This window comes from Bactrocera dorsalis, chromosome 1, assembly GCF_023373825.1.
Source record: "Bactrocera dorsalis isolate Fly_Bdor chromosome 1, ASM2337382v1, whole genome shotgun sequence".
Classification (NCBI taxonomy): domain Eukaryota; kingdom Metazoa; phylum Arthropoda; class Insecta; order Diptera; family Tephritidae; genus Bactrocera; species Bactrocera dorsalis.
This window is the reverse complement of record NC_064303.1, coordinates 1,081,903-1,107,500: the sequence shown is the minus strand read 5'-3', so window position 1 is coordinate 1,107,500 and position 25,598 is coordinate 1,081,903. Positions and strand designations below refer to the sequence as shown.

The following is a 25,598-nucleotide window of genomic DNA, read 5'->3' as shown; positions in this document are numbered from 1 at the left end:
TGCATATGTGTTTGTCGCGTGCTCATTAACGATTGAAACCGCTGTTCAACAAATGGCAAACAAACGTGCTAAATAGTGCTACGAGTGTCACTTGCTTGTAAATACCGCATACACACATATGTATGCATATGTATGTTTGTATGTATGATATCGTTGTATCGGTTGCTAATGACTTTTCTTGTTTTCGTGAAACGTTGCTTTTGTTATTGTTATTTTTACGATTGACGATTTGTGTCAAGCGATAGATTTCTGCGACATTATTTTTTGAAACCGCAGTCCGAGTAGCTGCAAACGTTCTCCATTTAATTTTAATTTCTTCTGTGAATTGTGTTCCCTTATCAGAAGCATCAGATTCATTAATCAGCGTCAATTTTGCGCAGATTAAATTTTAATTTGAAATCATTAAAGGGTCAAACGCAAAATAATTATAAATTTTTTTCGAAAAGCACTTCTACATGGTAAGGGTTAAAGATAATGGATGCTATTAAAAACGTGACGAGAGAAATGTTGACCTTACGATTTTCAAAGGCAAAAATAGTAATAATTTTAGACTTGAGTCCCTAACCCTTAAATATTCCTATAAGTTAGCACTTTAGCGACTTACAGTTAAAAAAAAAAAAAATAACTAAAAATGCATTTCCAACTTTTACTTTGAAAATTTTTCCGTCCCGCTACTCAAATATTCTTAGTTATATTTTTCCATTTGCAAATGGAGCAAAGTATTCCTAAATTTATTATTCTATGCTCCCTCGTTTGTGGGAAAAGGGTTTAAATTTGCATGCGTCCATTTTCAATATTGACTGATTACTTGTTTGACAGCTGTCAATCACTTAGAATAAAAGTTCTCATAAAGGGTGATTTTTTAAGAGCTTGATAACTTTAAAAAAAAAAAAACGCATAAAATTTGCAAAATCTCATCGGTTCTTTATTTGAAACGTTAGATTGGTTCATGACATTTACTTTTTGAAGATAATTTCATTTAAATGTTGACCGCGGCTGCGTCTTAGGTGGTCCATTCGGAAAGTCCAATTTTGGGCAACTTTTTCGAGCATTTCGGCCGGAATAGCCCGAATTTCTTCGGAAATTCCCTCAAAAATGGCCATAGAATCGCGAGCTGTGTGGCATGTAGCGCCATCTTGTTGAAACCACATGTCAACCAAGTTCAGTTCTTCCATTTTTGGCAACAAAAAGTTTGTTAGCATCGAACGATAGCGATTGCCATTCACCGTAACGTTGCGTCCAACAGCATCTTTGAAAAAATACGGTCCAATGATTCCACCAGCGTACAAACCACACCAAACAGTGCATTTTTCGGGATGCATGGGCAGTTCTTGAACGGCTTCTGGTTACTCTTCACCCCAAATGCGGCAATTTTGCTTATTTACGTAGCCATTCAACCAGAAATGAGCCTCATCGCTGAACAAAACACGCGCGCGAAACACATTTCGAACCGAACACTGATTTTGGTAATAAAATTCAATGATTTGCAAGCGTTGCTCGTTAGTAAGTCTATTCATGATGAAATGTCAAAGCATACTGAGCATCTTTCTCTTTGACACCATGTCTGAAATCCCACGTGATCTGTCAAATACTAATGCATGAAAATCCTAACCTCAAAAAAATCACCCGTTACAATCGCCTCGTATGTGCGCATATCGTAGGTTCGTTAAAATGTGATAAAATAAATTATTGATTTTGATTTGATGCGCTCAAACGTTTCGATTTTGCATATCGGTTTTACGCCTAAACATGTTTGAATTATGACAGCGACATTTTTCTCCAATGAGAAAACGAAGGTAAGCATAGCGAATCGCTCTTTATAAATAAAAGCAGTCAAAACAATTGTGATTGATTAGTACGAATCAGGTATTCGTAACGCCTCGGTGGAGTGGAAAATGTGCTAGATCACTAAAATGCTACATTTAATTAAGGATATTTGCATATATTCTGTGATATTTGCATAAATAGGCATATGCGTGAAAGATAATTATATTCCATGCTTGAATTTGATACTTTTTATATTGAGAGCGGAGACTGCATAGCCATATGAATGAGTTATTTGAAATTAAGTTTTGAAACATGACTTTGCATATACATATGTATGAATGTAATACCAATTGGTGCTATCGGTTTTCACATGAATATTGACAACATTATGCTAAATTTATGATCTGCATATAAAGTTGATACAAAAACCAAATTATGTGCTTCTTCTTTGGTTTTTTTTATATGTTCTTCTTTTTCTCAGTTCGTATGGCCCCAATATTTACCATCTATAAGCTTTGACACTCTTGACTTCTTCTTGGCTACTGACTACTCATTTTAGGTATCATAACAGATTGAAGAATTAGTGGGCTTATACATAGATGGTACTATGTGTTCATCTTTTATTAAAACCAACTGATATTTGGTCAGCCCCTAAAGATATGTGTACAAATTTAACAGCTGTCGAGCTATTAGTTTATGAGATTCAGCATTTTGGTTGAAACAACTTGTGTTAGTTTAGAAAAAGTGGATCAAAAGGAACTACGTGTGTTAATAAAACATTACTTTGTTGTGGAAAAAATGCCTTTGAAGCCAAGGTTAGGATTGATCAACATTATTTGAACTCTGATCCAAGGAAATTAACTGTTGAAAAGTGATTTGCTACGTTTGAACGAGGCGAAATGAGCACCGAGGACGATGAAAACAATGGACGCCGTATAGAGGCTATTAGCGACGAAAACATCAAACAAGTCCGCAATATAATACCAGATGCCCGTAAAGTGAAGTTGTTCGATAGATCTAAGACTGTATATCTACCTTGAATATATTGTCAATAAATATTTAGGTATGTGAAAGCTCTATGCGAAGTGGCTGTCGCGCAAGCTCACAATACAACAAAAAAATGGATGAGCTCATCATTCTAAGGAGTTTTTGAAGCTCTTTAATCGTAATAAAACCAATTCTTTGCGCTAATATATGAGACAAAGGATGAAACATGGCTACATCATTTCACACCGGAGTTCAATCGAAAGTCAGCCGAATGAAGTTCACACGATAAACCTGCTCCAAAGCGTGAAAAAACTCAACAGTGGAGACGGACCTATTGTACAAAATACCACCTTCGTATGGATAATGGTGATGAAAAGTGGGTCACTTACTCTGACGTCGAGAGAAAACGGTCATGGTCGAACTGCCAATAGCCCAGCAGTTGCCCACTTGATCAATAGAACAAGAATTGTTTTCCATCAGGCATCTTGGCACCAAGGGATATGTTTTGCTGTTATTGTCTGGTGCATACTTCACCTAAATCGGATCTTTCTAACGATAATAAATAAAAACTTCAGTTAAATGCAAATTCACCAGTTACTATTCGCATTAATTCGTCAAAAATATATTTGATATGTTTTTCTCAATCACGTCATATTAGCCAGCTGCCCGTGCATCTGATCCCTATAATAATAAAGACTTAAAAAATTATAAATATTTACTAGCTACATATTTTTCTATCGCCTTGCAATATTTTCTACCTCCAATCTTCCGAGGTGTAACCCTTGTGTAAGCTATCTATCAACCGCTGTCTCGCCGTTATCCTTTGACATTTTTGTCAAATGTTTTCACCTTTGTCGCCGTTGTTGTTGTTATGCAATGGCATTTACGTTTCTTTTAATTTTAACGAAGAAACCTCTTTCGTCTTTTCATTTCTGCTGTATTGTTCGCCCAAATTGTAAAGACGCGCTTTCAATTACTTTTGTATCTTCGTTGTCTATTGGCCTTGTCTCCTTCGTTACTCTTAAGGTCCAAATCATTTGTATCATTAATTGCTTAACCGGTTTCTGTGTTTATTTCGCTGTTTAATTAGCTGTGTTTGTTTATTTTGCTCTATTTATCTACTTGTGCTTTGTCATTGACAATATTTATTGTGATTTCGAGATTTTCTAAGGTGACTAGATTCTTCGCTGAGATATTGTATGTATATTTTTTTGGATTACAAATTTATGCTAAAGGGTTACATTTTACAAATGCGTGTATGTATGTATTTCGAGCAAAGCGTGTATGTCGCTTATCCTTTGTAATATCGAAGTAATGTGTATGCTAATGCTACCTACTCAAATTCAATTATCCTTTAATCGTTACTGTGTAACCTTTGCTCTCTGAGCTCTAGTGTTATAGATTTTATCACTGTTCATACGAGCTTCGTTTTCCTGTGGTTATAGCTATGTAAATATGGCAACTGAAGTTACACGATCTCTGTTGAGGCTTAATATCATTACAATTGGTTTCCGTTTATCACACTTTGGTTTTACCTGTCAGGAGTGCTTGATCTAAGGAAGACAACATGCCATGGATTTGTATGACAAAGGAAATAGAGTGGTAACTGCGATAAGAATATATACTTCATTGTAGACAAGTTTTCTTTTCAAGTGTCTATATAAATTTGTTGGATTTCGATGCTGATTCTCAGCATTTCTGTCGCGGAGATGAATAGTTGAAACAACAAAGCTTTGTGATACCGGAAAAGCACCTAAATATGAGTGAGGAGAACGTGATTTACCATGAATGAAAAATCCATATATATCGACAAAACGCTTTGAGCCGTGGCGAATTCAAAGGGGGATATAGTGGAAATAGATGCTGCATTCAGCTCCAGCTGTGATTCGTTCGATTCTTCACATTCTCCGCGGCTTATCCTCCAATTCTTCCAACATGGGAAAATTAGGAACTGAAAAATGGATGGGTTCAAAGGTCTTTTTGATAATGACAAATTCGTGCGACGTTTGAAACTCAAGGGTGAACCTGATCACTGACAGTGCCATTGGGAGCAGAAGCAAAAGTCAAAAGACAACAAGTTAATGACTACTGCATTGGAAACGTTGAAGAACTGCGATGTAGACCTATACCCTATAATTCATTCGCATATTCTGAATGCGAGCTCTGAACGCTCTTTTCCGACTTTTCGTCGCAAGAAAACGTGGCTGAGGACGAACAAGCTTGAAGATAAATTGATCGACTTGGCGTTGCTTCATACGCATCATGACTTTGAAGTCACTGCAGAAAAAGTTATCGAAAGATATTCAAAATTTGGCCTACAAAAACTATTTCTTGAGCCGCCCTTGCAATTACTGAACAGCGTTCGTTTAGCAACTTTACATCCAAACGAAGGTCATCCTAGCTGAAAGTATCCACATTTGATTAGTTGTAATCTCAACTTTTACTCTTAACGTGGTCTGTAATTTCTCTGTTTCAAATATTTTTAATTTGAGGATAATTTTCTGTTGTATATACACTACAAAAACAACACACAAAGTCATCATCGTTTGTTTCTGTATAAAATAGCGGCAAATCATCTTTTACTCCAGTTAATGAAATCGACAAAACAAACTTGGATTCAATCGAAATGTTTTAGAAGAAAGTCAAATCCCGTTCAACGTCATAATGCGCGCGTAATTTTGCTTCTCACATGCTCGTAACCCACAACAACCACATGAATATTTATGCATAGCTGAGAGAACTCACTGCAGCTGCCCCATTTCTTGCCATAAAAGGAAGGACGAGCAGCGAAGGCAACGTGCCGCAGGAAAATACGTTAGTCTGTGACATGTAGCTGTCATGTTTGAGCAAACAATCGCCAAGAAATACATTGTATTCATGCCTCTATTTGGATGTCGTATGTGTGTGTGTGCGCTGGGTGCATACGCAGCACACAAAAGAGAATTAGCCTGCTTGGAAACACTGATTTGCATTCTTAATCTCATAAGGATGCTGTGCCGCTGTCTGACTGACAGCCTGTTTGTCTTCGACACATTCCGTTTTAATTTTTTTCTCTTTATTCCATTATGCTTCATACGTAGTGTGTGCTACCTTTGGGTTTGCGGTTTTTCCAACATTTTCTCCATTTTTTCTACAATTACATGCTCGGCATTTTTTTATGCACAAAATTTAGTACACAAATGGGTCTAATCCTGAAATCTGCTTGGCTTGGCGGCAATGATCTGCTCTTTCCTTTGACTCATCTGCTGTCTCGTCCAATCAGCTTCGGTTATGCTCGAATAACTTTGCTCAATAATTACAACTTTTGAGTCGAAAAGTACCATGTTTCTGGCTTGGGATATCACACGCTGCCGGAATGTGTTTGTAAAAATGATCTTCTACTAAAATACAGTTGCGTTTTTTATATTGCAACATTCCACGGTGTTCGTTCACTAATTGTTGCTTTATGACGTTTAAAAATTAAATTTTTTCTTTTGAGTTTTCAAAATTCTTTTAAGTCTTCATCAAATTGAACATTCCATTGTCAGTACCCGAGTGCACTTCAAATTGCTGCAGGTAATTGATATTTTTATACCACATAGAAAAAGTATTGTATATCACCGCTTTGCTACATTGTATTACTTCTTTGTTGTCACCATTTACAAAATACCACGACTTCCTAATCTTTGTCCAGCTTCCACCACTTTAAGAAATATCATAGATCATATCATCCGCACCTTTTTGAGCGGCAGTTAGCTAACTTAGAGTTATGAATGAAACTGTTATCAAATAGCGATCAATCAAAAACGATTCAATGATTTTCTTTAGTTTCATAAAGTGCCTCAAAATCGTTTGTCGCACGCTATCTTGCCAACCGTAGAAGCGCAGTATTTACCACAATAATTCATATCGCTTTAACTTCTCCCCACCCATTACTCTCGCTTGAAGTGTTTTGCGTTCGTAATTGTTCTTTGCACTGTCATCTGCGATCATTAATCATACCAGCCTCGCTCGATCTGTTATAATTATGTCACCGTGGTTTGTATTCTCTGCCAACTTTTTTTATTGCTTCGTTTTTGCATTCATTTCTAAATACGGCCATTAGGATCGACGAAATTAAAGGCACAAAACCGAAAAACCGCAAGGTCCTGTTTTTCCAGTTGCATGATCACATGCAAGATCAGCAACTACAAGTAATGCAGTGGGCCCCTTCATGACACGGTGATTTCGCTTACAGTTTCTATTATTAATGATCGTAATTTTCATAAATTGTTTGGCGAGACACATTTTGCTTTATTTTTTACTCTTAATATTTGTTTTTATATATTATTACCGTTAAATATATTCCATACTTAAAGCAAGCTTTTGTTTAAAGTGAAGGCAAAGTTTTAAATTTTTAAGCGCTGAAAGAGTAAAAGTTGGGTTCTTAGAGGAACTTTTCTTGGAGATCAGTTGAAGTAACACGAAGTTTTAAAAGGGCAAGAGTGCAAGTCGAGTAGTAAATCGTTCGGCTGTTTCCTCGTGGACCCTGACGTTAAAGTCGCTAAGCACGATTTTGACATCCTTAATAACCTTAAGTGCGTTTGCCATGGCCGTCATCAAAAGGAAGATCTCTCATCCGAGCCTTTTTGTGCTTTTTCATTGGTAGTGTTTTTTACGTGGCGGGTCTCAAACCCAGCGCACAAGAGGGTTGCCAGCGCCCTGTAGAGGGTTGCCTTCAAACGGATGTTCTTTAGCCAGAGGATACTTGGTCTAGGACAAAAACTCGTGAACTGCTTTAGTCATATGTAAAAGAATCGTTTCTGGCCACTTCCAAGTGAATGGAATGCAGAGAACTTTTCTCATTTGCGTGATCTTCTACACATGACTCCATCCTCCATTTATATACCGAAATAAAATACTCTTTTAACAAGTATTTCAACTGCTCATTATAAATAAATTTGCATCCATAAGAAGCTGCCACTTTACTCTCGATAAACCGACCAATTCCATTCGTTATGCTATTTTTAATTCGGACAGCGCTATTTAGCAAGCCATTGTCTCTCATTGTACTGTTCTATTCACATATACTTGTTAGTGTATGGGAATTTAGATTTTGATACATATGCATTTAAGACTTGGAAGACCTACTTTGCGAGCTGATGCTAACTTTCGATTTCTTTGGAACGAAATGAAGCGGTCTGCTTACCTTAAGCATTCTCCCCTCAAACGAAAGGACACAACCATGCACCGACCATAAATGGTAGGATGGCAGGCAAATTAATGACACTTTTCTTTTCAAAGAAAACAACAACAACATCGAAGTACAAAATATGCCCCCATTTTAGTTGAAAACATAAATTTCACTTTCTTAGGGCATGCAGCATATAAATTGCAATTTATTGAAAGCAAGGAATTTCCCTTCCCATACGAAGAGGTGTGTGTTGATTTTGCGAAACTCACACACACACACATTCGCATGTGGTACTTTCTTTGAAATAAAGCGCATTGATGAAATGAAGAGATGAAAAACAAACACTGCTGAGAGATTCTAATTTAAAATGTAATCCACATGTGTGTGCGTGTGTGTATTATACTGAAAGTACATAAAAGCAACACGAAGTCTAACTAGCCAATTGAAGTCATTTGATTGTGTGTGTTCACGCTGTACTTATGTATTTCACAGAAATGTGGGTCAACTAAGGTAAAGTGATTTTCATGACAGAGTTGAGATAAAGTGCCGAAGGACGCTAACAAGGACATTGAACGTAAACCAAAGCAAAATGATGTGAACGAAATTGAAATGTCTTTAGAATAGTAGAACCAGCATAAAGACTAACTGTCGCAGCTCTAGGCGATGCAGGAGATGAAAGACCGGACAAAATAGAAAAATATTTAATAACTAGTAGGGAAGGACCTAGTTCGGGTGTTTTAGCCGTTAGTTGAACAAAACTATAGATATAGAAACTGTTATTATTGATAGAGAAAATAGGATTTGTATATGTTCCTCAAAATCCTAAAACAGAGTCCTTATCTCTACTGAAATCTCGACCAATCGCTTATAATGTATAAAAATCTGAAATCAAAGCTGAACAATTCATTGGCCAACTAGGCGTCAGTTTTCTGAATAGTCGCGACGGATCTGAATCTCACCGGAAACTGAATGTTGTTGTTAGATCAACCCTATTTGCTACAGTCGACCTATCTTTGCTCTAAAAAATTGTATTTTGTCTTTAATGAACTAAACCGAAAGCAATTTCTCTAGGAAAACAACAGGAACACAACGACAAATTCTACAAATAAGTAAATCCCATTTAATTTTCTAGACCACAAAAAGTGTAGAGAATTAGTTTTGCTTTCAGTAGTTCTTATCGCTAAGCGCAATCTTTTCGAATTCAGAGGGAAATATTGAAGAAAAATTGTAAACATCCGCTTCCTTGCACACAATTGTCTAAGCAGGATTAGTTGAATCCTTGATTGGCTCCATAGAATGCAAGTAAATAAATGTTTTCCAATTTGTAAAATGTCGCAAATTGAAAATCAGACTAATCCTTTACTTGCTTGCGAAATTAAAAAAGCCGTAAAGGATTTTGTAGCAAAATAACAGCAACAACTGTCTAGCATTTTTGTGAATTAGATAAAATGTCCTTTCGCAAAAGGATTGCAGCCGTAGGTAAATCTCATGCAATCAAAACAAATTCGCAACGCATTTGACAACAGTTTAATAAACACACACACAATCAAAAATCAAATAAGAAACACTTTTTGAGCCTAGTAGAGATTGCAGCGTCTTGGCTGTGAGATAAAAAGGATATCCCGCTGTTGTAGGCAGGCATGCAGTAAAGTAACCAATATGCGCTGCGTGCTAGAGATTTTCTTTGTGACAATTTAAGCGAATTAAAAAACACGTAAAATGCGTCTGCGCATCGGCTTTTGCCAACAGTGACATACCCTAAAAATATTTTATTTACTTTTCTTGCCAGCGCTTAAAAGGATTTGGGCACTGCGCAGCAAGAAGGCAGCGCTAAGGCGAAACAATAACAGCAAACGGTAAAAAACGTACACAAAACTTAAATGGGCGCAATTACAAAACGAAGAGAAAACGCACTTAATGTATTTAACTTCCTTAAGTGCCGCTGCAAGGATATACGAACGCCGCAGGCCGCAAATATGGAGCAATCTGACTGGAGGCGCACCGCATCGTACCTCAGCATATCTACGCCCCTGCTCAGCGCTTGCAAGACATGCGGGCATGCATTGGTAATTCAACCCTTCGACCGCATTGTGCCGATATCCTTCCGGTTTTTGCGGTACCAAATGCCATCAACACTTGTGTACCGATCCACATTCGTGCATCCAGCTGTGGTAGTGTGTACTTGTGTGTGTTGCATGCCTGTATTTGTGTCCAAGTGTCAATAGCGTAACAGCTTCGACACCGGCAGCGACAGTGTCAGAGGCTCTTAAGTGCTAATCGTCATTTGCTGCACAGTTGGCGGTCGATTTTTTTACCAAAGTGAAAAGATTAAATGTCCTCTCCGTTTACTTGCAGTCTTGTGCGAATTTTTTGTTTCTTTTCTATCCGTTTGCATATTACAAATTTGCTCGCAGGCTGCTTCCTGTTGATTCTCGCTTGGCATCTGCATAAAGTGTTCGCATATGCTTGCATTACCTGGCCTCACCAGTAGCTGATTTTGCATATGGGCATATCCCAGAAACTGTCTACCAACCAAAAATATTTGAACTTAATCCAACCTTATTTTTTTTTAATGGAGCATTAGAATAGATATCCAATTTTATAAATTTATAAAAAAAAAATTATTTCGATGATGATTAACACAAAAATTATTACCAAATCCTACCCTACCTCAGGTCTTTTCAGGTGTTATACAAAAAAGTGAAAATTTTTACGTGTTCATCATTGCTTTAGTATTAACATAGATGGTCCAATCGAAAGCCATATTGTTATTCACTCAATTCTCCTTAAAATTTGTAAAAAAAAATTTCGTTTACTTTTCTGGAAACATTAAAACTTGGTATGAAATGCCAGGTAAATTCGATGTAGCGTGCGTAACGGAAAATTAGGTTTTTTTTATATTGTGAGTAGAAAATTTTTTTTTTTACAAATCATCTATAATTTTAATTTGAATAAATATCCTGCTTTTAAGAAAAAAAAATGTTTTCATTCTACAATTAAAAACCAAAAAATTACAGCATATTCATTTCTGTAGCGTGCGTAACGATTTGAGTTCTCACAAAAATTACAATAGAAACCTTTGCAATTTTTACTGTGTTTTCTTATCACTTTGCTTCTTAAATCTATTCTTCGCCTACTATTCTTAGCCTACTACAATCGTACCGATTAGCGTTTTTTTTAAACGGTAAATTTCACGTTGTCTCGCCTTTGGTTTCGTTTGAATCATTTGCAATTATCTTTCAGTGTCACTTTAGATTATCGGCATATTCGTACCACAGAAAATTGTTTGTTTACAGTATAATATTTAATAATAACAGTTGAAAAAATGAAAACGGGTGCAGAGCGTATTCGAAAATATCGCAAAAAAATACAATCCAGTGAAAACTTAACACAAATGGAACGTTTAAAAAATGTGAAAAGAATGAAAATTTATAGAAAAAATCTTAAAGAAAAACTTAAAAATGATGATTCATTATCAAAAAAAGTAAAGGCTGACCACCGAAACCGTATGCAAATTTATAGAAAGAAAATAAAGGAACAAAAACGACAAGAGCAACCAATAATATCGTTGGATGGTGCATATAAGTGCAAAAATACCCTTTACAAGGCCTTAAAAAAAGTGGAATTAGCGTTACCAAAAGACATTAACAAAAAAAAGGAAATTATTAGAATGCTTACAGAAAAATACTTGAAAGAGGAAGAAGAAGCTCAAACAAAAAATACGGTTGACGAAAATGTTAAAATGATTTATGAGTTTTACACTAATGATGACATCTCTACGGAAACTGCCGGAAGAAAGTCCACACTTTTATCAAAATCAAATAACCTTCCAATATCTAAAAGATTCATGGTTACGACAATTAGAGAAGCATATGAATTGTTTAAAACAATGTTTCCTGGAACAAATATTTCACGTACTAAATTTCATAACAACCGACCAAAACACGTGGAATTGTCTAGTAAGCTTCCACATAACATGTGTGTTTGCCAGATTCACGCCAATTTTTCAATTTTATTGGAAGCTATGTTTGGCATTTTTCGTATGTTCCCATCTAACTTCGGCAATTTTTTAAGAAAAGTGTGTTGTGACGAAACCAATGAAGTTTGTATGAGGAATGAATGCAACAAGTGCATTAAAGACATTACAGACGCTTTCGTCCCTTTGATTTACATTAATCAACTCGAAAAGCTTACTGAATGGAAGCATTGGAGAATCGTTGATAAACGCATCATCATTAGTTATACGAAAGGACCAATAACTGATTTGATTAATGAATTGGATTCTCAGTTACCTTCCTTTAAACTGCATACTTACGTTAAAAGGACTCAACAAAAATACTTTCAAGACCGAAAAATATCTATTAAACAAGATGAAGCTGTTCTGCAAGTCGATTTTGCGGAAAACTATAGGCTCCTCAATCAAAATGAAATTCAGTCTGCACATTTTAGTTACTCCCAAGTTACCATTTTTACTTGTGTTGCCTGGTTGCACAATTGCACAAGATCATTTGCTATTACGAGCGATCAGCTGTCACACAATAAATATGATGTTTATTGCTTTCTCCAGTTAATTGTAAAGAAACTTAAAGAACAAAACGCTATTTCGAAGTTATTTTTATTTTCTGATGGTTGTGCAAGTCAATTTAAAAACAAGTTCATTTTGAGTATTATACCGTTTTTTAAAGAAAAATTAGATTTGACCAACTTTGAGTGGAATTTTTTTGCAACTGCTCACGGAAAGGGTGCAGTAGACGGAATTGGAGCTGTCATAAAGAGAAAAATTTGGCAAATGGTGAAAGCTCAGAATATTGTTCTTAATAACGCCCATGATTTTTTTAAATTGGCAAAAATTAATATAAATGGTATTTCTATTTTATATGTAAGCAGTACATATATAAAAAATACAACTGCATTTCTTTCGGAGAGATGGGCTAACGTTAAGAGCATTCCCGGAATAAAAAGCAACCATTATTTTTCATTTCTTAATGAAAATGAGCTCGAAATAGCACTAACGGCAGATTCAGCAAAACATAAAATTTATTTATAAACATATATATATTAATAAATAAATTTATAAACATAAAATATGAATTAAATAATCTTATTAAAAAAAGAGTATAAATTGTTTTGTTAAAATAAATACAATTGTTTTTATTTATATACTACTGGAAAAAATGTAGCGTGCGTAAGGTAGCGTGCGTAACGTTGGGTTCACGGCCACTGATAAAAAACTACAAAATTTTTTGGCTGCATGTAAGTTATTTTAGCATTCTCTTATTTTCATCTTTCTTTAAGGTATTTCATTTGGTGTGCTTTATTATACAAAATTTGCTAAAAATTACGAAAACATACCTCAACCTTCAAAGCTACTTCCATTTTTTGTAGCGTGCGTAACAATACTTTGAGATCAAATTTTTCGCAGCTTAAACCTGTTACAAAAAATATTTTGATGACATTCGAAAGTACACTCAAATCCCACTAAACACTGTGTATAACTTGAAGGTATGTCTTTTGAAAGACCAAAAAATTGTTATATTTCAATCCGAAAACGCGTACGAATGTGGCGTGCGTAACGCAGGATTTGCCCATATGTGTTTGTCCGACTTTCTATATTTTTAAAAAGCTATATTGTATGGGTCTCCTTGATCATGTTTTTTTCCTATCCTCTGATTTTGTATGCAATTTCTTTTGTGTTAATATTTGGGCTACGTGTTTTGTTTAATCCAATGTGACAAGCTTGAGAAACAACAAACTGTTTTTCGGAAATTATTGTCGAACGGAGTGGAGGTCTTCTTCTTCCTCTGCTTCACCCGTCGGGGACTGCGTCGAATACTTTCGAAGCTGGAGTGTTTTCGTCCATTCGAACAACATGATTTAGCCACCGTAGCCGCTGGCTTTTCATTCGCTGAACTATGTCAACGTCGTCTATATCTGATACAGCTCATCGTTCTATCGAATGCGATATTCCCCGCGGTCAACACGCAAAGGACCATAAATCTTTCGCAGAACCTTTCTCTCGAAACTCGTAACGTCGACTCATCAGATGTTGTCATCGTCCATGCCTCTGAACCATATAGCAGGACGGGAATAATAAGTGACTTATAGAGTTTGGTTCTTGTTCGTCGAGAGAGGACTTTACTTTTCAATTGCCTACTCAGTCCAAAGTAGCAGCTGTTGGCAAGAGTTATTCTGCGTTGGATTTGGCTCACATTGTTGTTGCTGTTAATGTTCCAAGATAGATGAAATTATCTACGAAGTTATGACTGTCAACAGTTACGTGGTAGCCTAGTCGCGAGTATGGCAACTGTTTGTTGGTTGACAGGAGCTATTTCGTCTTGCCCTCGTTCTTTGCCAGACCTATTTGCTGTGCTTCTTTATCCAGTCTGGAGAAAGCACTCACAACACAATATTGCCTTATTCCTATTTTATCTATCTAACGTCAACCTGACCTTCAGCCACTTATAGAACTCGAGACATACAAGTAGATTACTGACACCATCTATTGGAAAAATCATGGATTGCTTTTTAGTAGACCTAATATTGTGTTTAATGGGAAAGATGATAGTGACGAGGTAGCTTAATTGAGAAATCAAATGAAGTTTGTTTTAAGACACAATAAGGAAAAAAGAAACACCATAATCTACGCATTCTTGTGGACTTATTCTGCTTTCTCAAATCATCAATTGCCAGCTGTCGCACGTGTTGCTAATCTTCTCTTTACCGACTACAGACTTCATGACTTCATTAGCAGCTCAGCAGATGAACCAATACAATTTCTATACCATAACTATTATTGAGCACAGAGTTGCTTCGTTATTTTTTGAAACACTTTGTATTGTATTAAGTAAATTGCAACTGCAATAACATGTGTCAACGGCGACAATGGGAACGATATCCTGCAGCGAGCATAATGCGTACAACAATGCGCCACAGGAGCGACCAACTCGGACAACTGGACAAACACGAGGGCAATGCCAAACTCATAAGCACACAAACAAGCATACGACACCGAACAATGACACGCAAATTTCCGAGGCGAACAACATGACAAGTTACACAAGCAGCGACTGCCGTTGCAGCCGCGCGGCATGATGCACAAATGCAGAATACCGACACTGGACTGCAGCCGAATGAGGAAAGTTGGCGGAAAGGCGCATGCGAGGAAAGGGTTAGCGCGCAGCATGTGCACAGAAGTCAAACGTGCGAATGCAGTCAATTTTCAGTGACATGTGCCACGCCGCCAGCAGCAACAGTACAGCCACCGCAAAAAGTTGACACTTCACTCGTAATGGCGCAACAGTCAGCAACCAACGAAATGACCATAACTACTCTCATATTATATGCAGCCGGTGGACAGTCAGCGAGCCAACGAGCGTGCCGGCTGTCATAATTGAAAAACGATGCGTGTCCTGCGCACGAAAACACTGGCTGCCGCTGGCAACGGTGCACTACCACTCCGCGTGCGCTATGTTGCAACCAGCACGATATGCATGTGTGATATGCAGCACGCAAGTGCTGGTCTTTTTGGCAATTTTACGTAATTTCTAAATTAAGTGAGTGTAGTTTGCATTTATTATGGCCGACATTAGCTGAATTGCTCTGCTCCTTGGTGCGAAGTGTTCAAAGCCATTAAAACTAAGTGCAGCTAATTTTCGGCAGTTGTGTTTTAAATGACATTGCATATGCATGTGGAAATATCAAAATTTGTTGTTCAAAGGATGACGTAAGTAAATTATCAAAGTTTTGCTCAAAAGTATTTTAGTAAAATTTCAATTACGTGCCTTTCACTTTATAGCTGAAACATTAACCAAAATGTGTTGAGTCGAGATCCTCTGCTATCTACCTGTAGATGATGCCAAAAAGAACATTTTTAAGTCTTTTTTTTAACATTTTCAATATTTCGTCATTAAGAGAGGTAGAGGCACTATCATGAGACAAAATTTCGATTACTACTCGACTTTCACTTAACGATTTGTGCCACCCAAATATAGGGTGATTTTTTAAGAGCTTGATAACTTTTTAAAAAAAAAAAAACGCATAAAATTTGCAAAATCTCATCGGTTCTTTATTTGAAACGTTAGATTGGTTCATGACATTTACTTTTTGAAGATAATTTCATTTAAATGTTGACCGCGGCTGCGTTTTAGGTGGTCCATTCGGAAAGTCCAATTTTGGGCAACTTTTTCGAGCATTTCGGCCGGAATAGCCCGAATTTCTTCGGAAATGTTGTCTTCCAAAGCTGGAATAGTTGCTGGCTTATTTCTGTAGACTTTAGACTTGACGTAGCCCCACAAAAAATAGTCTAAAGGCGTTAAATCGCATGATCTTGGTGGCCAACTTACGGGTCCATTTCTTGAGATGAATTGTTGTCCGAAGTTTTCCCTCAAAATGGCCATAGAATCGCGAGCTGTGTGGCATGTAGCGCCATCTTGTTGAAACCACATGTCAACCAAGTTCAGTTCTTCCATTTTTGGCAACAAAAAGTTTGTTAGCATCGAACGATAGCGATCGCCATTCACCGTAACGTTGCGTCCAACAGCATCTTTGAAAAAATACGGTCCAATGATTCCACCAGCGTACAAACCACACCAAACAGTGCATTTTTCGGGATGCATGGGCAGTTCTTGAACGGCTTCTGGTTGCTCTTCACCCAAAATGCGGCAATTTTGCTTATTTACGTAGCCATTCAACCAGAAATGAGCCTCATCGCTGAACAAAATTAAAGCGCGAAACACATTTCGAACCGAACACTGATTTTGGTAATAAAATTCAATGATTTGCAAGCGTTGCTCGTTAGTAAGTCTATTCATGATGAAATGTCAAAGCATACTGAGCATCTTTCTCTTTGACACCATGTCTGAAATCCCACGTGATCTGTCAAATACTAATGCATGAAAATCCTAACCTCAAAAAAATCACCCGTTACTTCTGTTCGTAATGAAGTAGACTGTCGAAACAAATTTTGCGATTCCGTCTGAAGTAAGCAGTCGCCCGAAAAGGACCAGCTTTGGCCAATAGGAGAAGACCTTTGTTCTATCAGTACGACCCCAGGCCCCACACATCGGTAGTGACTCGCCAGATCTCCGGGAGTTTGGTTAGTGGTTTTTATACATCCACCTTATAATCAGAGGTGGAAACAAGTGCATACCTCATGTTCCTTGAATGAATTTGCTGGAGTAAAATTCGCCTCCAAAGAAGCTTGTAAAAATCGACTGATTCAGTTTTTTTATTCCTATATACTATTAAAAATGCCAAATAAATCGAATAAAACATCGAAGTTAATGGAAAACGGTATAAGTATCATGTAAGTATGTCCACCTATTCCGTAGCCACGAATACGACGTCAGTCTGGCGATTTCCATCCCCGCCTATTTCCCGCGACTATTTTACCAAAGTACAGCAAACATTTTATATAACTTTTCTTAAAATTTCTGTCCCTTCTCTGGAAAAAACAGTTCAAGATATACAGCTGCTTCTTCATTTTTTCGGAACAACCAGAACCAGATTTGTTAGTTGTCTCGATTCGAGTTAAAATATCGATTATTTAGCGAATAATGTATTAGTCCTGTTCATGATTCTGAAAAATGTACATAATCAACCGCAAATATATTTACATTCAGCAGATGTTCCTTTATTTTATGTTTTCTTTATTTTCACCGAAAATTGGGTTTACTGCTGCAATAACTTTGCATATTTTCTATTATGAATAAATATTGGTTTGCGTTATTTGCTTTACCCACTTGCCCTAATCCACTTTGGAAAATGGGGTGGAACTCAAGATGACCGTCCACTTTAATGAAAACATCAAAACTGAAAACTAAACAAACACGAGAGCAAATGGAAAACAAACCAGCAGAAGCTGCTTTCGAACAAAGTGAGAGCTTTGGACGCGTTGCGGCTTCGTTAATTTGGAACGTGTCGAGCATCGGTAATTTTCCAACTGCCGAAATGCCGAATCTGTCAGCACTTTCAAGAGGGTAGCGGCGATGCGTGGTTGATAGTGAGTTGACAGCACAGCGTCCAAGCACCGGACCGAATGTAAAGTAAACAAGCTGTCGACGGACCACTGCTGCAGCGCAATCGTGGCAAGCAAAAAATCGGGGTTTAACACGGCTGGGCGGTAAAGAGCTTCCGTTCCGCTAATGAGGCTGCGTTCGCTACCCAAACATGTGCCAAACGCTGCATCCTGCTGTCCAACTGAAGAATTCAAAAAATTATACTGACGCATAAAAAACCTCAAATAAATAACGCAGCAAACTGCAATAAAAGTAAAGTCAACAAAGCGGCCTTTATTTTGCTTTGCTGCTGAAGCTTGGCTGCAGTTGTTGGTGGAAGTGGTGGTGGTATGGTTGATGTTGAATTTTGGCGTTGACGACTAGTTGACTGAGTGCGCTGAATGACTGACTGTCAGTGGTCGTTTGCTTTCGCAACGCCGACCTTTGACACCACGTTTTGGGGGTTGCTGCGCGCGGGACATCTAAAGTGGTCCGCGAGCCAGTTGACAGACAGGACATGTGCGCTAAATGGGATGACTGGATATTCGCTGCATCGCTGCACATTTGCGCTCATTAATTACCAAACTGGTTGTTGTTGGCGGTGATGAAGGTTGCGCGTTGAATGCGGTCCTTTGTCTCAATTGAAATGAAAAAATTAAAACAAAAAATCAATTAAACAGGAAATTAAATAATTGAAGCGAAAACACATGTGTTTAGCAAGGATTTTAAAATGTGAAAAGGGTTGTGATTTGATGCTAATTTGTTTTACTTATTTACTTGTTTATTATTTTAAACATTGTTTGCGCTTAAAGGGCTCTCTTATTCATGCATTTAGTGTCAACAGACTCAAAATTCTTTTTTTTTCTTTTGTTTAAACCTCACTTAATCTAGTTGTTGTGTTTTTAGGTGTCGGGCGTACAAAAGCCTGTTTTGGGCGCATTTGATTCGAATTATTTCTTTATTTAGGCATTTTGATGAAAGAAAACAATTTTGCAAAGTTTTTTTTTATTTTCAATTTTGTTTTTTTTTTTTTTTGTTTTTTGGTTAAGTTAATTTATTTGGTAACTAACTCACAGTTAGCTGTATTAAGCGGTTATATCAACTTCAAGCCTTCATAGTCGAAATCTTCTTATGTAGCCTTTACGCACAAAAGTGTGAAGAAATTGTCCAAAATATGCTGACCAACTTCAAGTTAGACTATATCCGCAAACAACAAACTTTCGGATAATTTGGATATTTATAATGAGAAGCAACTAGAGAGAGCAGTTACACTAGGATCTAAAAGTGATGGTAAAAAAGTTATCGAGATGGTTGAGATTGGCATATGGTGGCAGGTTATTGCTGGTCCTTAAAAAGAGGCAGCTCATAAAAGGGGTTCTATTGAGTTATAAATAAGTTTTTAACGTTCTTTACTCTGTTTACTTCGGTATATCCTTTTTTTTAAACAAAACCGACATTATAAATATATCTGTTATTTTGTGTCATATTTTCCGATCTTTTTTTTAATGTAAAATGAAAATATGGATTTAAAAATAAAATAAAGCAAATTTTACAAAATCATTGATGGTGTCATAAATTGTGAGCACAAATATATCCAAAATCGATCTTACATATATCTAAGGTAACAAAACTACTGTAGACCCGTTTAATTTATTCAAAATAGGCATGTTTTTAGAAAGGAAATCTAATATACGTATATATAAAATATCAACGTAATCTGTCACTGATTTATAAATATTTTTCAAGAGACTCTTACTGGAATTTTTTACAACATGAGTGTAAAAAATAGTCTTCCAAAAAACAAAGCTTTCACCGTGACAATGTTTGTAGGGAAACATTGCCGTGACCAGGATTCGAACCTGGGTTACTACGGCCACAACGTAGGGTCCTAACCACTAGACGATCACGGCTACTGAAAGCGTGCCATTTTCGTAGACAGCAACATACAAGTACTGAACTGTTTTGTACTATATACTCATATAGTAACAATAAACCCCGAAAAATGACTTTCACTCCGAATTAGTTACAGAAAAATAAAAGCGTATTAACAATAACAAACGATCATAAATTCAAAGCGAATAAGGCGATGTGTAGAGCATAAGATATCAGTGTGAGCAATAATAATAAAATGTAACAAAGAGCGAGATAAAAAATGAAATATCAAACAAATGAAATAATTAACAAAGAGTTATGTATGCACTGTCAACGGGTTTTGTTGTGTAAGCTAAAGAAAAATTGGATTCATAGACCGTGTACTGAAATAATTTGAAACTAGTGCTCAACCGCGCAATGATTGTAGTCCGATTTCGACCGCACATGAATTTATATCGTCACCTAAAATACAAAACATCATATCATCAAAAATATCGAAATTGAGTTCTTATTGCTTGTGATTCACTATATCATATTACATATTCATATGTAGCATAACATTTTTAGATTCCGCGTTCAGATATAACCGATATATAACCGTAATATAACCATTTTATAGCCTAAACTTAAATTTTGTTTCAATATCAGTGGTTTCTGTATATCGTTTTTCCTTCGCTTGTAAACTTATGAAAAGTGATTTTACGTTATTTTGTAGTTTAGATGACGATATGTACTAACAGCATTCAAATGAGTGTGTGCATAGCATAAATCCGCTTGAAAAAAAAAAACAAAATGGGTAAGAGTATGCACTACAGTGGATATACATAAGATCATACAAGCATAGTTGTTCCAATATTTTTTTTTCGAAAATGTTTTTCTAATGTAGTTTACTTTTTTAAAAATTTCAATATTTGATTTTTTTGGTTATTAAAAAGTGAATGCTTTCTTCCGTGACAATGTTTGAGTGAAACATTGCCGTGACCAGGATTCGAACCTGGGTTACTACGGCCACAACGTAGGGTCCTAACCACTAGACGATCACGGCTATTGAAAGCTTGTGCTATGAGTTGATAAAACTCAATCTAATAATAAGCTTTTTATCGCTTAAAATGTATAGAAAACTAATAATTCATTGAAAATAATATTTTATCACCAAAAACTAAATTAAAAATAATTTATTTAATAATAATTAATTAAAAAAATTTAAATTAATGATCACTTAAAATGTATACAAAGCCACTAATTGATTGAAAATAAAAATTTAGCCATAAAAAAATTAATAAAAAAATATTTAATTTAATAATAATTAACTAAAATATTATAGTTCATTACAAATACTATTTATTTACCATCAATAATTATTTTCAATGCAAATAGTTTTTAAATAAATACGAAATATAATTATAGTGTCTAAGAAGCACTCGTTTGCATACAAAATCACAGCAAAATATGCTATTCAATCCAAAATTCGATCTGGTTTCTATTATACTACAAACAATGTGCGCACTTTCACTCTAACCTCAAACAGCCTCATAAACATCACTTTTTTATTTGACATTTATGGTACGTAGTTTTCATGCGCGCATTAAACAGAGCACCATAAACGTTGGATGAAGGCATAAACGGCGGAAACGCGAAGGGGAGTTGGGCGCAAGCCCCTGCAACTGTTGCCTAGAACCACTGTTCCTTTCATAATACTCATGCTCAAGGTAGCGCATCTAATCTGCTTTCATCCGCTTTTTTTTGCTGCACTTTTGCATTCAAATATAAATTAGAAAGGATTTTGTAAGCGCGTTTTCAACGGTCGTTCTCTGACTGGACATTTCAATATGCGCGCGCGCTCAGCGCTTTGTGTGTGTGGGGGGGATGAAAGTTGTTTGGCGGTGTTATGACTTTCAGCTTTAATGAGATTCGCTCAAGCGTGCATTATGCTTGAAAAGGTAACTATGTAAGCCTCTGTGTGTATGTGTTTGTACGAGTGTGCGAAGCGTGTTATCCTTGTTGGGCATGGTGAAAGCACGTTCTGTATTTTTTGTGCTCGAAATATTTCATAATTGCGCGCTTGTAATCCGAAAGGTTATATGTAAACCCTTTCATGCCATTCGATACCCATACATACAGATAAAAATTTTCGAAAAAAATCATATTTTTAATTTTACTTATTAATAATAACAAAAAATTCGGTTTCTGAGCTTTGTTCAGTGCATGTTCCAACAATTCAAAACGTTCCGCTTTGTTACAAAACCTGTCCGCCACATGCTTTTTTCAACTCGCGCTGTCGATTTATCATTTTAATAGTTTCGCGCATAAATTTAGCTGCAACGCGCACAAAAAGTCAAGGTGCAAATCGCGCTGCAGCCGCGAGTCCTGCACGTGGTTCAGCAGCACACGCCAAACAAATAGTCTCGTAACTACAAGCTGAACGCGGCGTTGCATACAACTGGTGCAGGATAATTGCTTTGCATGTCCTGCATAATTGAAATGTTGCCAGTCGCGTGCAATTTCCACAACTGTCCAATTTCCACGTCATTTTTCACTTCGTCTCCGCTTTTTATTCATTGCTCTCATAACGAATTTCGCATTTTAAACGAATGCACGCGTCAGCCGGCCACCAACCATCATTTACGTACATATGTATAATATGTTTGTCGCTCGGTTGACGAACTGGTCAGTGCGGCGCATGCGCAGCCACTTAACGCTTTATTAACACGCCTTGCGTCGCATGCAAGTAAGACAAGTAGCAACCCACCATCGCCACCACCACCACCACCAAGTCCACTACTCGGCCAGCAAGCCGCAAAGAGTAGTGGCATGCAAAAACCGATGTAATGATTTTTATATCTGTCAAGCGTTTGTATGCATGTTCGTGCGCTGGAAGGGTCGGTTTTATAGAACCCCTTAAGTGGGACAGCTTTGCTGCGCCGAGCGGCTTAAAAGTGCTGGTCACTCCGCTTAAGTGGTTGCGCTTTTAAGTGTTGCAACGGTCAAAAGTGCAATATTTCGTTTGCCGTTGCACAGATAGGGGATTGCGGAATAATATTTAAGTACAGCTGTTCAAAGGCAAATTCTAATTTGACTGGTTTTGGAAAATGGATCGTATTCTAAAATTTCGCTCGCTTAGCTAGTCGCTCATTTTTGCTCGCGGTTTGAAAACAAATTTTTCTTTCAAATTTCTAATGTTTACATAATTAGAAACAGTCCTTGTCGTTCCCAGAGAAAATCCTCCCTGAATATCAATTTGGACCCGGAAGCTCAACAATAAACTAAATGTTTGCGGTCAAAAAATCTACGGAAAAATTTTATGAATTTGGTATGGATTTATATATGATATTTATTGGTTTTAAGCAAGCATTCGTTAAATTTATTAGGATTACTATTCCCACAACATTTCGGAAATGAAAAATATTAGAAAAACTTATTAGAGGTGTAATGATGCCTTTACACAAAACGTATACAAGACAGTAAGTCTGCATCCTGCAGAATTAAGTCTGGAGTGAAACAAGGAGATATGCTATCATTCTTAATGATGAATATGGAATAGTACATATGCTCAACTGCTCTGTTGTCTCATTATTGAAATAAGTTACCAGAAAGGAACTGGACGCACTTATGCACAAATGCTAATACGCAAATATTCACAAACGCGGACGGCATCGCTAAATTCACTCAAGATCGAATGAGATAATATTTTGTACTTTAGAACCTGATATGACCACGAAAGTACATGCGTTAATTATTTTTTAAAAATTCTACAGAAATTTTCTAGCACTAGCAGGTAATCAACACACTTTTAGAATAACCAACGAACTTATATACTATATACGAGTATATTATCCAACATAGCAAAGTAAATAAAATTTTAAAATCAACACACAACTATTGAATACAAAAAAATAAATGAGCAACAAAAAAATTGAATTTAAGGTTCTACCGAGATTTGAACTCGGATCGCTGGATTCAAAGTCCAGAGTGCTAACCATTACACCATAGAACCGATTGAAATTCACTCTTCAAAAATAAGAGGTGAAAACAACGAAGGCCACTAGACCTTCAAATGTCATTGACATTGAATTGATAATTTGGTGTTAATTTATATTAATGTAAGCTAAATCTGTACAAGATTTTTACGACATCGGTGACTTTATTTATGGTTTACGAAAAAAGGCGCAAACTGAAAAAAAACTGAAAAACGTTTATTCGATGTCTATTACATAGTTTATGAATGATTTATTAAATTAAATAATTTTTGATACGAATTTAGATTTTGAAAAGTTTTCCTTACATTTTCTTTTTTTTTGACATAAGTTTACTGTTATTATCTATGCTTGATAAAACGATTATTTTTTATAGCCTATCTTATCACATTATCGATATTATAATGATGATTTCGCATGCTTTATTGTACCCTTAGATTTGATATCATTTATGGTTTAGATTATCTAAAAAATAAGAGTATAATGTAAAATAAAAATTACACTCGAACACTTAGTTGAAATCGAGAAATGGATAGCTGAACAAATATCAAAAACATATTGTTTCGTCGAAAAAGTCTTTTCGTATTACTAATTAAACTTCAAATTATTATTTTTTTTATATTTATACTAGTAAATAAATAAACAAATATGTACCATTTTGGTCCACCGCAACGACATCTATTGACAAAATACGAAAAGACTTTTCCGACTACCCAATATATTCATAACGGGACTACACGAAATTATTACGGTACAGAAGCCAAGCTATAAAGCTACTTAAAATCTTTATAAAATTGAGCATAGAACCAATAATATTTTCTCAGATAGCGTGTGATGTGCTCATTTCTCCTACCGTTCAGGTGCACTTCGGCAGCTAAAACGTAAAGAAAAGGTGTGTGGCAGACCCGCAAAGCAACTCGCCTGGCCTGGCAACAAACAAATCGCTTAGTTGGCAGGATAATTATATACTTAGCCCAGGGATTGACAGGCAAACAAACCGCCACAGCTACTTGCAAGACAGCCGACGATGCCACATGCCACCAGACGCGGCAAGTGAATGCAGTTAATGCGACGTTGCTGCCATTACACGCTTTGTTCCACACGTGCTACCAACGTGACCACTCTCCACCGCGCGTCGCTGCTGCTGCACAGTAGCACTTGTGGCACATACTTTTGGCCAGCACTGTGCCAGCACCATAAAATGGTAAAAATTAACTTAAATTAACACAAATGAAAGGAAGACGATCATGTATGTAAGTGTATGCGTGCGTGCGTGTGGACAACTCAGTGGTAATTGTGGCGGCTTGTTGCCGTGCCACATTAAAGTTAATGAAATAATTTCAACTGAGTTGGCGTTTTGAAAGTAGAAAACTTTCAAGCATGCATACTTGTAGAATTATATGTGGCATTAGTATACGTATAGAATGTACAAATATATTTTTGTACCTTTTCGGCTATTTTTTCGTCGCTAATGACTTCGCTTCCCAGCGCTGCCGTGTTGCTGCCTCGCTTTTTACAGTTTAATTGTGTATTGCAGCTCAGTCTGTTGGAAAAATCGCTTTGGTCAGCCTTCGAATGCAGGACAATTGCCGAATTCAACATGTCCTTATTGCCGAGGCTGTCTTATATTTTTTAGGATATTTAAAGCGACCACCAAACTGTTTGAAAGGCAATAGTGCGAGTGGAAATTTGATATTTTTTGTGTATTTGCGGTAGTTTTAATTGATAAATGAGCGCAATTATTCATTTATGTCGAACTAAACGATTTCCTCCCTCCTTAGGCTACAACGCGTATTTGTAGCAAATTAATCTTCAATTTGTAGGACGAAAGACTTTTCTTTAAGAAGCTAA

The 25,598-nt window shown here is 36.5% G+C and overlaps 2 protein-coding genes and 3 non-coding genes across 7 annotated transcripts in view; 2 read left to right on the top strand and 3 right to left on the bottom strand.

Moving 5' to 3' along the window:
- LOC105232266 (40S ribosomal protein S8) overlaps positions 1–25,598 on the top strand; it is a 366,487-nt gene that overhangs the window by 234,885 nt on the left and 106,004 nt on the right. The gene's annotated exons all lie outside the window — the stretch shown is intronic.
- Positions 1–25,598, top strand: part of LOC105232275 (centaurin-gamma-1A) — a 267,016-nt gene that overhangs the window by 150,189 nt on the left and 91,229 nt on the right. The window lies entirely within an intron of this gene.
- Trnah-gug (transfer RNA histidin (anticodon GUG)) lies at positions 19,740–19,811 on the bottom strand. Its single transcript has one exon. It is a non-coding gene; the product is annotated as a tRNA-His (tRNA).
- Positions 20,747–20,818, bottom strand: Trnah-gug (transfer RNA histidin (anticodon GUG)). The gene has a single exon. It is a non-coding gene; the product is annotated as a tRNA-His (tRNA).
- Trnaq-uug (transfer RNA glutamine (anticodon UUG)) lies at positions 23,696–23,767 on the bottom strand. The gene has a single exon. It is a non-coding gene; the product is annotated as a tRNA-Gln (tRNA).